The sequence below is a fragment of the Anolis carolinensis genome, chromosome 3 (genome assembly GCF_035594765.1).
Source record: "Anolis carolinensis isolate JA03-04 chromosome 3, rAnoCar3.1.pri, whole genome shotgun sequence".
Classification (NCBI taxonomy): domain Eukaryota; kingdom Metazoa; phylum Chordata; class Lepidosauria; order Squamata; family Dactyloidae; genus Anolis; species Anolis carolinensis.
Genome location: NC_085843.1, coordinates 249,206,059 through 249,218,228, shown reverse-complemented (window position 1 = coordinate 249,218,228; position 12,170 = coordinate 249,206,059). Strand labels below are relative to the sequence as shown.

Below are 12,170 nucleotides of genomic sequence, written 5' to 3'. Positions count from 1 at the left end.
AGGTCAAAGCATACTAAAGTCACCAACATCTAAGGGTGCTTCCAGACAGCACTAAATCACGGGTTTTAAACAGGGGCAAAAAATCCCAGGACTTCAGAAGAGGTACACATACAGACCTGTTAGTCCTGGGATTTCTGCCTCTGTTGTTCTGAGATTTATAAGCTCCCAAGATGGCCACCGTGGGAATTCCACCAGAAACCTTGGAGTTTTTTTTTTTTAAGGCGAAATGCAGATATGCGGATCACTGCAAAAGTTCCATTCTTTGTCCTGGCCAGAGAAACTATGCTCCCCAGATGTTTCATGAAGTATCTCCCCCACAAAGAAACCTCATGGGGTAGGACCATTACTGCCCAAGTCAGCTGTACACAGTCAAACAGGAACACACACTTTTAAGGAAGAACTTTGTAATTATTGACTATTTTTACTGCCTGGCTGCTTGGCCATCTGTCCAGGCAGATTTAGTTGTGTACTTGTGGCATCGAAAAACGGGGTGCTGCTCCTGGGTTATACAGTTGGACTTATGGCATTGTAAGTGATTTATGGGATGCCCGCAATATTGTTGTCTTTTTAATACTAGACACAGGAAGTGAAATGAAGCTTCTAATCACCATAATATGTAGGGAGGTGAGAGTTAAGCCTTACACAGCATTGTTTGTTCCCTACAAATATCATGTTGGTCGGGGTACAGTTGAATGTTACTTAGGTCACAGCTGAGAAGCATAGGCTTAAGCATCCTTCTTTGTGCATTGCATTTCCAATGAATATAGGCCCACCTGTGCATAATATTTAATCTAAATCAATGACATGATTGCTAATCATGTTGTTAGGCCCTCAACTAACATATTAATTGATTAAATCTGCATAAATAAGCATATGAATGTATACAATCTTTCTGAAAAAAGTCACATTTTCTTTCATTTTATATGATTACCCATGCATATATTGCCTCTTCTAAGAAGAGGATGAATTTCGCACTGTGTAGGAATAATGATGCCTCTAGCAATATTTTGTTATATATCCAAGATTTGGGGAAATTGTTTTCAAAGTCCATTATTCATTTAAATATATATTTTATTTTAAAATCCCCCCTTGGAGTCACATTAACATTTTGAAGCATTTAGTATAATTAGATTCTAGAATGCCACCCTACTTGAATGTTGGTGGACTCTAAATTCCATCGACTTCAGCCAGCGTGGTTAGTGGTGAGGAATATAGAAGCTGTAGCTCACCAGTATCAAAAGGGACACTATTCTTTTACTAACGCAGTGTTTCTCAACCTATGGGTTCCCAGATGTTTTGGCTTTCAACTCCCAGAAATCCTAACAGCTGGTAAACTGACTGGGATTTCTAGGAGTTGTAGGCCAAAACACCTGAGGACCCACAGATTGAGAGCCACTGAGTTAGTGGAAGGATAGTGTCCCTTTTGATACTGATGAGCTACAGCTCCTATATCCCTGGCCACTAACCATGCTGGCTGAAGTAATTGAGAACTGACTGACCAACTTGAAATCCAGGTCCTGGATGTGAGATATCAGCTCAGAGTGTCTTGCTGACCAGTTCCTTCCCATAACATGGGGTTGTTTCAGGTGGGCATTGAGGTTCTGGATGTGATATATCAATTATAGATTAGAGTGTCTTGCTTCTCATAACTTGGGGTTATTTCAGATGGGAACAGTTTGTCAAATCTATTATCAATGTGAAAGACAGATGGCAACAATTAAGAATTAACTCTGACTACATTCTTGGATTGCAAGGTAAGGTATCAAATAATTGTCTTTGCTGCGTGATGGCAGAATGGTATGTGTTTCATAGCTGTAGAAATGGATCAAGGGATGACTGGGTCAATAACAGCATAAGTTGATAATGGATGGGGTCTTTGCCATGTCCTGTTGGCAAGTCAGTAATCATGTGTTTTCATGAGACTGAAATGGAACAAATCCTAATATTAGACAAATTATTGTCACATATGCAATAGATACCATAGAGGAGAGGAGAGGCAATGAATGGTAGAGTGACATTAACCATGCAGCCTTTTATGTCTTTAAGTATCTCTTTACATGGCAATTGCCGGCTAAATGGAAGGTCCACAGGGTGGCTTGTGCTGTCTCGTGTGCCCTCCCACCTCCCCTCATCACATGGAGGGGACAAAAGAGGATGCGTTGGCACCCTTTCCCTCTTCTCATCAAATGGCAGAAATGATAGCAACATGCATTGCCCCACCACTCTTTCTGCCATCACACAGCAAAAAGGGGCGGAAAGTGTGGATAGCTCTGTTGCAGCTACCCTAACTATACTTTCCTCCCCACAGTGGAGGAACTTTGGGAGGAATGTGGGCAGGGCCTGCCATGTATCGTGTGATGGCGCACAGCAGACCCCATTCTTATCGTCATTAAAAGTGGCAAAATGGGACAAAATTGCCCAGTGTGAAGAGGTCGTGAGTCTTCTACTTTCAGGTGAATGAAGAAGGCTGTCTCATGCAACATCAATCTAGATTTAGTTGTGAGTCTAGTTGGCTCTTGGAAGTAGAATGGGCATGCTATGCTATAATCAACCAGGCAACCATGTTCTAACCCACCTCTCCTTACCTCCAGCACCACTGTACAGATCTAGTACAGATGTGATCCCTAATCACTATTCAGACATCACTCCATCTCAATTATATTGAATGGCCAGCAGCTAAGGACTGAAGTTCCTTAAGTGAATTTCAAAATCATGGATACCTCCAATGTAAAAGTTGAATAATAGATTTAGCTATTCAATAATAGATATTTGTTCATGTGAAACTTTTTCTAATTTAATTCACCCACAGCCCCATCTAAATTATATATAAAAATATCATATTTGCATTCATTTAAAAAATATCTTTTAATTAATTCGGCTAAAATGTTGAGTTGGGTTCAGATCATATTATTGCTTGTACTGAAAAATATACAAAAAAATACTGAATCAACCAATGAAATTCACAGTCATCCTATAGCTATTATCAGTGGAGAAAAAGAAACCAAACTAATTGGACAAACGATTTTCCTTGAGTAATTTACCTTAAGCTGGAGGTCTGTGTAGCTTTATTGTCCTTGTGTTTGTCAAGTGCCTGGTAGCTCCTGCTTTTCTTTAAAAGATATTTACTGTGAAACTATAACCGCCGGGCTGTTTTCTCTGTGCATTGCAACTCCTATATGCAGTAAAGGCCAGCAGTGGAGGAAATAACAGTGCTGTTAACCTCTTTAACACTGATAATAAATTAGCACTAATAAGTTAGGTGCTTGGGCAGCAATCGCCCTGACATAATGAAATGAGCAATCTTAAACAAGTGGAAGCTGCCAGCGCTACTGTGCCTCACAGTGAGGAACTTGGACAGGCATTAGATTTTCTAGATAATTTATGAGTCAGGCTTTCAGTAAGAGTCTGGCTCCTATTTAGAGTCCTAAAAGCGACATCCTTGGTTAAATTTTCCAGAGTGCTCTACAGGAGCTTCAAACATCACATTCAAAATTAAGAATCTGTGACTGAGAATTGCAAACTGGATCCTAAAGTGAATATCAGCAACCATGTTTCTGTTTAAATTGATCAAAAATGCACTGAATCATTTTGAGACTGGTATACTGCAGACCAGAGCTTGTAACCATTACTTTCTTGAACTTCAATACCTACAATACCCAAGTTAGCTTGATTGTTTACATCATTGAGCTTTAAGATGGGTTCTGGAGACTGAGAGTTGGCATAGTCATATCCTGGACATTGTGGTTGATTTTTAATAAAGGAATATCCTTACTGCATGATTTGGAATTTTGACTTTTTCTAACTCCTGAACCACCAACCTGGTGTTTATGTTTAATTGGAATAGCCAAGCAACAAAAAAATTTGCTTTGTTAGGCGAGGATGATAGTTTTTAAACTTTACTAATGAATTCTTATTCTTATAAGTTAATTGATTTATACCACATGTCTAAATATTTGTACTTAGAAATGCACCATAATTAATGGAGCTTAGTCCCAGATAAATGAGTATGGGATTGTAAACTTATTTAAATGTGCAGATATTTAATATGAAGAATTAAATGCAAAACCTTAATGTTAGGATTACAAATTAATTTGCCAGTATTTTTCATTAGAAATTGTGAGAAACATTTTCTTGCTGTTTCTTTGTTCCTATCAAGGGAGGAAGATTTAACATTTTTCTTAAATCCATGAGGTAGCTGGCAGATGCGAACAAGTCATTCCACATGGATACATTTTTTGCAGTCCTAATTCTTCTTTGGGCCACCATGTTTTGCAGGATCTGTCTGAGAAAAAGTCACCATCTAATGAATTTTAACCACCCAAAAAGTGAGGCATTGTAAACTACTTTCCAGGACAAAGCAGGCCTTTAATAAAGGGTATGCAATCTTCTTTTGATTGTCTTGAAAGCCTTTTTTGTGAAAATAGTCTTGGTGTGTTTCAGCTGATGTTTACAAGGGATCCTTTTTAATAGCTGTTGCACAATCCCTCTTAGTATTTGACAATATTTAATAGCTGAGATGTAGCTGACATGTAATCCTTCACCTGATCTTGGGTGTCTGGACCAACCAAATTTCTGGTAAACCAAATGACATCTTCAAAATTAATACTTAGTACAGGCCTTCATAGGTCATACAACATCAGGTTAAAGGGACATGCATTTGCTTATTCATTTATCACCTTTGAAAGAGCACCTGGAAAGTCGCTTTCTTAGCTATTTCAGGAAGGCTCCTTCATTCTATTAACAGTTGAAATGTGTCACTAGCTTACTATAAGCACTGGATTTTTGATATGAGGATACCTAAACTCCAAAATGGGACAGTTCAGAAAGAAGTGTAACAAATCTGAATGCATAATTTGACTGAACTATCTACAGAGATAGCCTTCAAGTCTTTTCTAGATGTACAAGTCTACCGATACATGATTCTAGGTACTCTTCTCCACCTACCTTCAGAAATGGTACAGTCCAGGAAGAGCTGTGCCATGACACAGTTCTGAGTACACACTTTCACCCTAAACTGTGTGTTTGTGGATTACCTTTAAGGCTTTTCTCACTATACAATTCAATGGCTCTGATTCTTCAGTGACAAGAACTGAAGTTATTAATTTTGTCTCCTGCAGCTTAAGGAACTCTCATTTCACTGACAAGATATCATGACAAGTCTCCAGCAAATGCATACTATGTAATTGAAAGGAATGCTGTCTTGTAAAACATCTTTTAAATAGCATGTTATAAAGGAAAAAACAATATCCTTTTTTGCATAAAGATGTTAACCCAAAGCGGCAGCTTCCCTATATTTTTCCACTATGTTCATTTAAACTGCAACTCAGGAAAGCTTCCATTTTAATTGTGTTTCAGTGTAAGCGAGCATCAATAAAATGAATATGGCAATAATTAATGTTTTCACATTTGAGCTGGTCCTAGTTATTATTAATTAGATTATCATAACACATATATGCCACACAAGGATATAGTTTGCGATTCATGACTAAGTCTTGTTGATTGTGCTAATTTATTATGCTTTCAGAAACTGAAATGGAAATTTGTAAGCAGGGGGGCTCATTGTGGCTTCTTCTTCTTTTGTGTTTGACAATCCTCTGATGTTATTGTGCTTCTACCTCAAGAGACAGAATAATAACACAGAGCTGGAAGGTAAGCCTCATTGTCTTGTATCTGTTTAAAGTTGCTAGCTAATTGAAATGGTGCAGAAGCCGGGTCTTCAAGCAGGTTCCTCTCCAATGTTCCTTCTTTTGTGATTTGTAGGACTTTTCTTCATCGCTTGGTTGCAAAAAACATCTGGTTCAGCTTTTGAGAAATATTTGTAGCCATTGCACATCAGGGTTTAATTACTGCCTCTGAAACATTAATGGATGCCATACTGTACTAATAGATTTTATCTTCACTGTTTTATATCTATGAAGTGTAACTGACAAATGGGAGCCTTGTTTAGCAGGGACTTTAATAACAGCAGCTATTTACTGAAGAACTATGTGCTGAGTGAGTTCAAATGATGGGCAACACTCAAAAGGACTGGGATTTGGTTTTGAACTTGCAAACACACATTGCAATTGTGTAATGCTATAGACTTGTGCTCAGAAGGCAGTCTGGCGAATGGTTAAAAGGCATTTCTTGTCAGAGGCAGTTCTGTCATGCAAATGCAAAATGTGAACATTTGTTTAGTTACCTTGAGTCATGATCACTCCTGCCATGATGAACACTAACACTGGAAGGAGTTACAACCATATGATCAAACACAGACAACTCTATGTCATATGAACACCCCTTTCTTTAAAAGACTATTAAGTGATAACCTTTCTCCCTCACATCCTTTCTCACCTTCTTTATATTCTTTGGAAGCATCAGCAGGAAGGTCACAAAATGCTGGCTGACATTACAGCATGACACAGCTGTTCCAGTTTGCAGGCAAGAGTTCTATATTAGCTTGGTTGCCCTATTCTATTATGTGATGTAAAGAACATGCTGCAAGTGAAATCACAGCTTTCTATTGTTCAACTAAGCATTCTCAACCAATGACAAAAATAGAAGACCTTACTTGTACATAGTTCTGCCTGTCCATCTCAATTCCACAGAACTCTGGATCATTGTAATAATGGTTAAGATGTTATACAGGGAACACGTGAAAATTGAAATGACAAGACAGCACATACTAAAATAAAAAAAATTCAAGGGAGCCAAAAGCAGGCATTCTATTAGTGACATCTTCATCTTGGAAAGAAGTGACGAGTGGAGTGCCGCAGGGTTCCGTCCTGGGCCCGGTTCTGTTCAACATCTTTATTAACGACTTAGACAAAGGATTAGAAGGCACGATCATCAAGTTTGCAGATGACACCAAACTGGGAGGGAGTGTCTTCTAACACTCCAGAAGACAGGAGCAGAATTCAAAACGATCTTAACAGACTAGAGAGATGGGCTGAAACTAACAAAATGAAGTTCAACAGGAACAAATGCAAGGTACTTCACTTCGGCAGAAAAAATGGAATGCAAAGATACAGAATGGGGGACGCCTGGCTCAACAGCAGTACGTGTGAAAAAGAGTCCTCGTGGACAACAAGTTAAACATGAGCCAACATGAGCCAACAATGTGATGTGGCTGCTAAAAAGCCAACGGGATTCTGGCCTGCATAAATAGGGGTATAGCATCTAGATCCAGGGAAATCATGCTACCCCTCTATTCTGCCTTGGAATACTGTGTCCAATTCTGGGCACCGCAATTGAAGGGAGATGTTGACAAGCTGGAAAGCATCCAGAGGAGGGCAACTAAAGTGATCAAGGCTCTGGAGAACAAGCCCTATGAGGACAGGCTTAAAGAACTGGGCATGTTTAGCCTGCAGAAGAGAAGGCTGAGAGGAGACATGATAGCCATGTACAAATACATGAAGAGAAGTCATAGGGAGGAGGGAGCAAACTTGTTTTCTGCTGCCCTGCAGACTAGGATGCGGAACAATGGCTTCAAACTACAGGAAAGGAGATTCCACCTGAACATCAGGAAGAACTTCCTCACTGTGAGGGCTGCTTGGCAGTGGAACTCTCTGCCCTGGACTGTGGTGGAGGCTCCTTCTTTGGAGGCTTTTAAGCAGAGGCTGGATGGCCATTTGTCGGGGGTGCTTTGAATGCAATGTCCTGCTTCTTGGAAGGGGGTTGGACTGGATGGCCCATGAGGTCTCTTCCAACTCTACTATTCTATGATTCTATTATTCTTTATCATATGAAAACATAAGTTAAGCTGCATATGTCTTTTATGGTCATTGTGGAGGTTGGTGTTCTCTTTATGTGTCACAATGACCAAAGCCTAACTGGTGGATCTTGGTGGAAGATCAGTCTGTGTCTCTCTATGGAGCATAGTCAAATGCTTATCTGATGCCATTCCTCACTATTTCCCAGCCATGGAATTCAGGTGCTATCACAGCAAAACAATGAGTCTTTGATGTGGGAGAAACTATAGGAGAGTTCTTCTTGAGCAACACTTGTACTTTGCTGAGCAATGTAGGTCAAACTTTGATAGAGAAGCATATTTACCCCACCATAAAGCATCCAGGACTGGTCAGAAAGCATTTCACTTTAACTATGGAGTGAGGGAGCATGGTCTGTGTAGGGTATTTAAGTCAGCCATGCACACTTCTCTTCTTTGAAATTCATTGGAGCTGGTAGCAACATCAATTGCTACTTCAGATTTTGGGGATTTCAGAAATTGTAGCTTATTGGATTTGTATTCTGCTGTCTTTTACATTATTCTCTGGGTCAGTTTAATTGGTTTACAATTTGATTGATTTAATTGTTTGGATATTTAGTTCAGGGTGTTTTTTTTTTATTGGGAGGGAATTTAGGAGGACTGAGTGGGGGATTTTTTGCCTGAAACCTTGCCATGGCATTACTGTTTTTCCTTTTTTTGTTTTCTTCTGATTACCTGCCCCCCCTTTCCTCTCTGTTTCGTTTAGTTGCCACATGTAAACAGGGGTGTGCCACTCACAGCTGTGTGACACTCTTGGCTTGTAGCACTTACCACTTACCACTCCAGCTGTTTTCTGCTTTCTCACACACAGGTCTGGCTGCTTAAGAGTGGTGCTTTGCCTTGCAACTGTGCTTTATGCAACTCTGGCTACTGGTTGCCTCTCTCATGGCTTCGGATGCTTTCTACCTCTCTCGCGCCTTCTCATATATGGCCCTTTATGTGGCTTGCAGCTTCATCAGTGGGTCCAGCTGCTTGCCTCTCCCATGACTCGCATGCGGCTCCGGCTGTCGGGGAAGTCTGTTCTCCCTTCTTGGACTGCAAGAAGATCAAACCAGTCCATACTACAGGAAATAAAGCCCGACTGCTCAATGGAGGGAAGGATATTAGAGGCAAAGATGAAGTCCTTTGGCCACATAATGAGAAGACAGGAAAGCTTGGAGAAGAGAATGATGCTGGGGAAAATGGAAGGAAAAAGGAAGAGGGGCTGACCAAGGGCAAGATGAATGGATGATATCCTTGAAGTGACTAGCTTGACCTTGAAGGACCTGGGGGTGGCGACAGCTGACAGAGAGCTCTGGTCCATGAGGTCACCAAGAGTCGGAAGCGACTGAACGACTGAACAACAACAAGATATCTGTGGGTGGGGATTAATCTCATGTTCTTGGGGCTGGTTTTGTGGCCTTTGCCCTAGTTAGAAGTCAAAGTGACTTTGGGAGCTTATACCCTTTGACTAACCTTCCAGGATACGAGCTGGACCTTTGAGCAACCATGTGAATCAGGGATTTCTTTTAGGGGCTTTGGTGTTTTGCCCTATGGGAGTTTGGGGGCTCGAGTCAGGGGTGACCAACTACCTCAGCCACTTCCATATGAGATCACTTACCCAAATGATTATTTGCTATCTTCAAGAAAATGCATAAAATAGGAAACTAATTAATAAAAGTTATCCTTTGTTCAATCTACTACTGACATCTGGTTTGTCACCAAATTGTGGTTGAATTTGATTGGAGTCTGATTCTACATCAAGCGTGAGCAACTTCTTGAGGTCCGGAGGGTGGAAGGACTGCTGAGAACCCTTTTATAAGAACATTAGTTTCTATTTTTCAAATATAGCTTTGATTTTCTTTTGTACATCTGATAAATTTTTAAGAATGAATTAATGTTTTGGGAACTTAGAATTATTGTTTCGTTATGTAATATATTTATCCTTTCTTTCTTTCTTTCTTTCTTTCTTTCTTTCTTTCTTTCTTTCTTTCTTTCTTTCTTTCTTTCTTTCTTTCTTCAGTACATTTGCAGACAAACACTTCTCTGCCCCTTTCTTCTGATTGGAAGTTAATGCTTTCCAGAGGCTTTATGATAGATTGACCTATGATGGTGTTTGTTAAGTTTTGATTCTCACATGAATACTGCTTCAGCGACTCAGAGACTGACCCCAAAATCCTTCTCCAGGTCTTTTTCGGAGTCAAAGAACTCAAATAACATCTCATTCATTAGATAAGCTAGCCGATTGGAAAGTAGGCATGGAAAATACCCCAGATTACTCTGATTCAGAGTACAGTAACTAGTCTCCCCAGAGAAGCACAAATAACTCAAAGCCTGAACCTCTAAGAAAACTTGAATTTTGTTGAGAACAGACTGACAGCTTGCAAATGAATGTGGCCTAGTGTTAGCAATGAACTGTAGGTTAGGCACAACAGTAGTTTTTAGCATAAAATGTCAGAGCTGTTGTATTATGAAAAATCTCAGATGATTACCGGCTTTAAACCACACTTAACAAATGCCAAAATGTGCTATTCATAGCCCATTTGATCTAAGATCTAGGCCAATACAAAATGGACTGAAGTTCATTTGATCAAATTAAACTTTAGTCAAAAGAATAGCCTTATTATCATGCTGACTAATGTGACATAAATTACTGAAGGCAAATGAAAAAATACAATACCAATGCCACACCTCATTATAGTTGTCACCACTTGTTACTAAGTGTTGATGATCATAATCACTATTAAGCATTTGGTATTACATTAATTTGCCATAATAACACCAGTATACAACATTTTCAGTGAAATGCATGCTGTTGAACAAAACCTGCATTAGTGAGTTGTGAATCCTGGCAAGAGACATTTGTCCTTCTCATTAAAGGTAAAACATCTGTCTACTCACAGTTAATAATAATGCCCTTCTTTTTAACATGAAATTTAACAGAAAGGGCAGGGGAGGAAAAGGACAAGGAAAGCAAGATTGGGGACATCAGACAAGAACCAAGAAAGCAGATTGGTTCTTCAGCCTTTGTTTTCTTTTTCTCCCCCTAGCCCCCACCCAATACTTAGACATGTCATAATGAGTGAGTCAACAAACTGCTCAGGAAGAAATAAAATAAGTAAGCAGCTCACAGATGATGGGTAGGGATAGTTACAAAACTGACTATTGTTTTATGACAACAGAATTATAAGTGTGGTTTGAATCTAGTTCATCTGAATTCTGCCCAGATATCTGTTCACTCTTTGTATGTAGAAAATTTTGTTCTGAGCAGCAATTACGAAAACAAGCAAAATAGCAGAATTTATTTATCCTCTCAGAAGAGTGTGTATGTGCATGCATGAAATACACACACATAAAAATTATACATCCCATGTCTCAAGGAATGAAGGCAGCTGGTGCTCAAGTCTTAAATGTCAGGACTGAATTCTGGAGCAGACCCAAGCTGTAAAACTGTGTCTTTAGGGGGAGCATAACTCCATTCAGTACAGGTTGAACCCCTATTCTCTGATTTGCCTTTTGACTGGCCAGAAGAACCTTTGTCTTCTCTGCATTAAGTTTCAGTTTGTTTACCCTCATTCAGTCCAGTACTGAAGGCAAACACTGGTTTAGAACTCAAACAAGTTCCCTGGACTGAGGTGGAAATGGTTTGGGTGCTCTTGCATACTGATGGCAGTTGACTGAAAAACTCTAGGCAACCTCTCCTAAAGGTTTCATGCAAGTGTTGAAGAACGTATGTGACAGAAAGAGATCTGGGACAACCCACAAACCAAAAACCTGAAAAGGAGTCCTCCAGCACCACCTTCTGAATTCACACCTCTCAAAAATAATGAAGCTACTGTAAAACAGAGCCTTCAGGTCCCATCCCAGTATGGGGATCCAGAATGATACCATGGTTAATGGTGTCAAAAGTGGCTGAAACGTCCAGATGTACCAATAAAGATACAGTTCTCTGTTCAATTCCCTGTGTAGGTTGTCTTAATCCCATCATATTGAAATGGATCCATCTCCAACCTCTTGAGCTGGGATGCCACCACACACTCCAACATCTTACCCTAAAATGGAATGTTGTAGGCTGACTATCCAATAATTATCCAATATGTAGGAGATAAGGAAGTTTTTTTAAAGTAACTGTTTTAAACTGCCTCCTATAGGCACACTGGGATTCCTCCACATTAACCACTTCCTCTACCCAATCAGCCAGCCCCACTTTGACTTTAAAAAACTCCAAGAAGAGTATTACACACAATTCCTATCAATATTCTGAGGTTGCATAAATTGTATCCATTATCAGTGGATTAGCACTCTATCTATCTATCTATCTATCCTAAGCACTTGTCTATTGAAAATCCATAGATGGTGTGTGTGTGTGTGTGTGTGTGTGTGTGTGTGTGTGTGTGTAATGTCATTCATACATACACATAGTAACTGTGAGTTGAATAAGCAA

At 39.7% G+C, this 12,170-nt stretch overlaps 1 long non-coding RNA gene across 1 annotated transcript; it reads left to right on the top strand.

The window, feature by feature from the left end:
• Nucleotides 1-3,450: 3,450 nt before the first annotated feature.
• On the top strand, nucleotides 3,451-9,426 carry LOC134297835 (uncharacterized). The gene is made up of 2 exons (XR_010004716.1): nucleotides 3,451-4,375; nucleotides 5,525-9,426. It is a non-coding gene; the product is annotated as an uncharacterized LOC134297835 (long non-coding RNA).
• Nucleotides 9,427-12,170: the final 2,744 nt, after the last annotated feature.